Source organism: Acomys minous, assembly GCF_964271855.1.
Source record: "Acomys minous genome assembly, chromosome: 9".
Lineage (NCBI taxonomy): Eukaryota > Metazoa > Chordata > Mammalia > Rodentia > Muridae > Acomys > Acomys minous.
The window spans coordinates 77130721-77136720 of record NC_140490.1 but is presented as its reverse complement, the minus strand read 5'-3'; the positions used below and the strand labels follow the sequence as shown (position 1 = coordinate 77136720).

Genomic DNA, 6000 nt, shown 5'->3' with positions numbered 1-6000 from the left:
TTCTGGGTATATTCCAAGGAGTAGAATAGCTGGGTCTTGAGGAAGCCCTATTCCCATTTTTCTGAGAAAGCGCCAGATAGATTTCCAAAATGGTTGTACTAGTTTGCATTCCCACCAGCAATGAAGGAGTGTTCCTCTTTCTCCACACCCTCGCCAGCATGTGGTGTCAGTTGAGTTATTGATCTTAGCCATTCTGATGGGTGTAAGATGGATCTCAGTGTCGTTTTGATTTGCATTTCTCTGTTGACTAAGGAGGTTGAGCATTTCTTTAAGTGTTTCTCAGCCATTTGATATTCCTCTGTTGAGAATTCTCTGTTTAGTCCATGTCCCTCAGTAGAAGAATGGATAAAGAAACTGTGGTACATCTACACTATGGAATACTACTCAGCTATTAAAAATAAGGAATTTCCAAAATTTGTGGACAAATGGATTGAACTAGAAATTGTCATAATGAGTGAGTTCACACAGAAGCAAAAGGAGCTAAATGGTATATACTCACTTATATCGAGACACTATTCCAAAGTGTATGTTCCCATGAAAAACTGTACCTACTAGGAAAGTGGGTAAGAGGGGAGGACATCCTATTGAGACTTTAGGTGTGAGAAGCCTGGGAGAATGAGGAAATAGAAGGATCCAGCGGGTCCTGGAAAACTACAGGCGAGTCTGGGCCCTGGGGTCCTCCGCAAACTATGGCAACAGCCAAGGAAAAATATAAGCAGTAAACCTCAAACCCCTACCCAGACTAGCTAATGGACAGGACATTCTCCACTGTTGAGTGGAGAAGGAGATCTGACTTTCACACAAACTCCGGTGCCCCATATTTGAACATGTCCCTTGGATGGAGATGCCTGGTGGCACTCAGAGGAAGGATAATAGGTCACCAAGGAAAAACTTGATACCCTCTGAGCATATACAGGGGGAGGAGGTCCCCCTCAGTCACAGACATAGGGGAGGGGAGTAGGGGGGAAGTGGGAGGAAGGGAGGAATGGGAAGATACAAGGGATGGGCTAACAACTGAGATGTAATATGAATAAATTAATTAAAAAACTGGAAGAAAAAAAAAAAGAAACAGCTTCCCCCTCCAGAGCCCTAGAGGCTGAACGTTGGTCTCTGGGAGAGACAGAGGTGTTCGAGTGGCCACCACTCTACCAGCGAGTTTGATCTGTTGACATCCCATACAACTAAACAGTTGGCCCCAAACTCGCTAGAATTCTGGTGAAGGGAAACCTAAGGTCAACTTTCATGCAGCTGTTTTTGGGGGAGAGTGTATGACTGAGCCAGGGATTGCAGAAGCAGGATGGATCCAAGAGTGAAAATAGTGAACACGATTTTGTGCTGCTTGAATTTAAAAAAAATTTTTTTAATTTATTATAACTTATTTAGATTAGATCCCAATTGTTATCCTCTTGCTTGTATTTTTCCATTTCCACCCTCCCTCTCTTTCCCACCCTTTTCGACTGTGTGTGTCTAGGTCTTGCTCACTTAAACAGTCTCTGCGCTGTGGCTATTACTGGCTAAATCACTGCGACGTCATTTAATTCTGAGGCCTAAAGGGATTCCTGAGAGCTTTGAAGACAGTGTGATCTTCTGCCCCACCCGGCCTTTCTGGCCTCTCAGGCAGCTGCGTTCTGCCAAGGTATACCTTTGTCCAGGATACAGTGAGACATGTCAGAAACATCTGTGAAAATTTGATGCACGCTGTCCAGTGTCACACAGCAGGGATGGTTGCTGAAAGAGGACAGAAGGAAGATTTTCAAGAAATCTCCCTGTCAGTGGTGTTTATATACAGAAGTAACACAGCCTCCTTCTCTACAAATCTCACTGCTCCAAATGTTTTCCCTGCTTCTGTCTTCAGAGGGTTTTGTGTTATTTTACGAGTTGGAAACAGACGTGGATGAAGCTGCTTCTCCCTCAAGTAAGAGGAATATGGTAATTTATTTGGTTTACAGTAAGACTAACAAAACACAGTCTCATTAGGGCGAGGCCTGGCGGGCTGTGGCCACCTCACCGCTGGGAGTCGCCAGGATTTCCCGCGGCAGGAGCGCCCTGCTGTCCACTCGCACTTATGGTGCCTGGCTGGTGACTGGCTAGGGAGGTAGCTGCTCAGCCAAGCAAGGCCGCGTACCCGTCTTGCCCGCGTTGCTTAGCGACGTAGACATAAGGTTGGTGCGCATTTCCAGATGTTCAGCATCTGCGCTCGCTGTGCCCACCTTCCTCGGCGTGAGGCACCCTAAGTGTCCCCAGGTAAAGTATCCTGAACGGGCCGCCCCCCTCCCCTAGGATCTGCACTTGGGGGATTTGCCCCGAACCTTGAGCCCTCCAGGCTGCGCGCTCCCCAGGAGGGCGGGTCTGGGTGAGGCGCGGGGCTAGGGGCGCGCGGAGACCGGTGCGGGAGCCCCAATGACGCACCCGTGACGTCGGCGGCGGCGGGCGGGATTTCCCGGCCCCTCCCGGCGCGGGAGGAGACCTGCTGCGGAGTGGGTGCGCGGGAGTGGGTGCGGCCAGCGTGGCGCAGCAGGCTGGGGTTGGGGGTCACCACCTTGCACCCCTTGGGCCCGCTGCTCAGTCCTGGAGCCCCGCTTGCGCAGTAGCTTGGGCTCGGCGCCGCGCCCCCTTTCTCCCCAGACACGCACGGTCTTCTGTGGCCCGGGACCCCGCGGACAGCGGCACGGGGCGCGCTTTCACCCTGCTCAGGGCGCGAGATGCCGCTTGGCCTGGCCGCCTCCGTCGAACGCAGCGCCCGGGACCCAGCCCGCGTCTGAGCGACGCCAGTTGTGCGCCGGCTGCGGTAAGTGGTGTCCCAGCTCCTGGGAGGGCGCGGCGCCTCGTCGGGGAACCTCGGCCGGGACCCCGCCAGATCCGCGAGACCAGGAGAAAAATCAAAAGTCTCGGAACTGGAAAGATATTCTGTCTCCAGAGTCTTCCCTGGAAGTGCCGCGGCACGCGGCACAAAGAAAGACCTGTGGTTCCTTGAGGTGGGGGCCGCAAGGTACACGACAGCGGGGCGCCTCCAGCCTGAGCCTCTCTTCTGTCCACAGGCAGCCCGGGCCTTGGGAGACAGAGCTGATCCCCTGGGGTCGAGGAGAGCCGAGGTTCCATGGGGACCTTTGTTCATCCGTGGGGCATAGAGTAATTGCTGTCCTCTGCACAAGGATCGTCCCCGGTGCAGAGGACTACAGGCGGTGGATGGCGTGGCCACTCATTATTTTGTTTGAAGCAGTGTGTTTGGCGGGGATTCGCAGATACCCTCTGCTTTCCCGACGCCAGGACACCTGTCTCGGGTAGAGGGAAGCTGAGCTCCTGGTAACTAGAGTTTGTGAGATGGCAGCAGTCCCCGATGGCGACTGTCCCCGAAACAGGTGCTGAAACGCGCTGCTGAGCTCACGGGTATACATAGCCCTGGGAGAGGGAGCTTTGCTTTAATTTTTCGTCTCCTGGGAAATAATGAAGCGTGATGTCAGTTATGGCTGCAAAAGTCTCCTTCATTAAGACGAATCTGCTTGTTGTTACGTGTTTTGAGCTAAGATGTGAGTGAGGATACTTCCAAATGTGAAAGTTTGATCGAGTGATAGATAAATCCAGTCCTTGGCTCCCAGGCCTCTGGATCTGTAAAAGGCAGGCTGCAGTCAACGCAAGCGGGGTTCCCGAGAAAAAGCGTCATTCTTGCCCTCTGCCCTAGAGCGAGGGGTGATGGCTCCTATGACTGCGGGCACCTGGGCTGTGTGCAGGCAGGCTGGCTCTTCATTACTGGGGCACCACCGCCCTTTTCCTCATGTTGGCCTGCAAGGAGGAAGGCAGTCACCTCCTCATGTCCTCCTGCTAACCTGGGAGCGAGCACTGTAGTGAGGCTTTCAGTCCGAAGAAACAAGACAAGCTGCTTTAAGCGGGACTAGGGGTTAGTGGGTTTCTCCAGCTTGCTGAAAGGTGTTGATGAGATACGGAGCCAGTTGGGGTACATTTTTAGCCAAAGGACCATGCAGCCCTTATGCTCCAGTCCGTACCCCGTATAATAAAGTCCGGGGAGGAGGCAATGGAGGGACTTGAGCAGGAAACTGCACAGGGAAGGAAGGACCATCCTGCCAGACATGCCTGCCAGACAGTCTTCCCCCTGTTCACGGTAGTCTGACTAGGAGGATCCAGAAAAGAGATTCCCCCTATTCGGTTCACAGTGTTTAAAGAATGGCGGTCCCCAAAGCTTCCAAATCTCAAATGCTTTTCAAAATTGTGGAACATCAGATGGGCACAGGGCCGTTGCCTTTTGCTCTGTCTCGGGATCACTGGACTCCTGGGACAGAGAGTGGCTGTGTGTACTTCCACCCACAGCATGCGCACACGGAGCACCCGAGGGAAATGCAGCCAAGCGGTGGGCCAGAGTCTGGCTCTGCTTATCACCATATCCCACTGTCATCTTCCTTAGTTTGTCACATTTTATTGTGTTTGACAAGGGGAGGATGTTGACAGTGTATATTGGAAATTTCCTTGTGGGGAAGGAATTTGAAGCAGTGTCTTAATTTTTTGATCTACATTCTGCTATCCAAGCTTGGTGATTTCCTTTATTTTTTTTTTCTTTCCAGCATCTTTATTGTCTTTAAACAAATTCAAACATTGAGACTTTTAGTATCAGGTCCCAGTTGTTAATTCAGTTTTCTTAGCCCCAAAACGGAAACGTCTTAAATTCTACAAAAACATCACCACTGGATAGTGAAGAGATTTTCTTTGAAAAGTCAGAGAATCCAAAGTAGGGAGCCAGGAGAGCAAGCAGGGACTCTGCTACCAGAAGGCTTTAAGTGACTGCGTAAAAACTAAGAATAAGCCGAAGCCTTTCAAGAAACCAGAGGGGAAAACACAAACAAAACTTCCACACAGGAAACAAAACACGGGCAAGAAAAGCTGCTGAAAGATTCATGCAGAAAAATTGGGACGCCTGTAAAGACATCGGTGCACTGAGCTGTGGGGCTGCTGTGGCAGCAGCTGTTGCAGCCTCAAGCAGATGGGACTGTGCAGAGGCGGTGCCTGTGGGAGGGCCCCCACTGCCCACGAGGGTTGAGGATACATAAGCAGTGGGGGGGGGGCACATCATGTGGCCTTGAGGTCTTGGAGTGTCTACACAGATCCACAGGGAAGAGAAGAGTGGGTGGCTGAGGCTGGGTGTGGCTCCTCCCAAAGGCGAGGATGTGCCCTTCTTACTCCTCAGCATTCCCTTCATGGGGCAAGGTCAGCCCTCCCTTTTGGGATGTGCACTGAGGTGTGAAGAGGTCCCTAGAGATAGGAGAAATGCTTTCACTGTCCTTTGAGGTCCGAGGGGCCTCTTCTCTGCAGCAATGTGCACAGAGTGCCCACGAGATGTTAGCTGACCCTGGCTGCACTTCTGTGTCCCTCTTCCCACTGGCTCTTCCTGGCGTTGGGGGCCTTTTCTTCAACCCGTCCAAGCTGTCCAAAATCAGAAAATCAAGCTTGAACAACGGGAAAGGATAGTGGGTCTGCAAGGAAGCAAAACTGGGGCTGACAGTGCCCTAACTGTTAGCAGAAGTTCTTGGGAAGGCAAGGATAGAATTCACAGAGGGGTGGCTGTGTCCTATGTGGGGACTGGCTTTACAAGGCTCTGGGAGACAGGCTTGGCTGGCCCCTGTATGGCAGCACAGCATGGATCACTCTACATGAGCCTACATGCCCCCAAAGTGACTGTTACACCCCTAAGAAGGAGTTGTGCCTTCCCTCTCCCCATTACTGTTGGCGGCCTCTGGTGGGCCAGGACTTTCACATGCCAAGCATCGGGGGCTTATACATCACTTTCTTATCCGTGTGGACAGTTGGATATGCCCAGTGTTTGTGTTCCCTATAGGGTCTTTCCAGCCTGACTGGGAAGCTGTTTGTACTGTTTTTGGACCACTGCGGGTCATAAGCTGGGTGGAAACATCCAGCCTGCTCTTTCTGCAGCCCTCCACCTGTGGCAAGCTAAGGAAAAGTGACTTGATCACATTAAGTTCTATTTGGCTATCT

The 6000-nt window shown here is 51.9% G+C and overlaps 1 protein-coding gene across 1 annotated transcript in view; it reads left to right on the top strand.

Moving 5' to 3' along the window:
- Window positions 1-2051: 2051 nt before the first annotated feature.
- Window positions 2052-6000, top strand: part of GNG4 (G protein subunit gamma 4) — a 43066-nt gene continuing 39117 nt past the window's right edge. The window contains exon 1 of the mRNA XM_084796676.1: window positions 2052-2788. The gene's annotated coding sequence lies outside the window, so the exon portion shown is untranslated. The remainder of the gene's footprint in view (window positions 2789-6000) is intronic.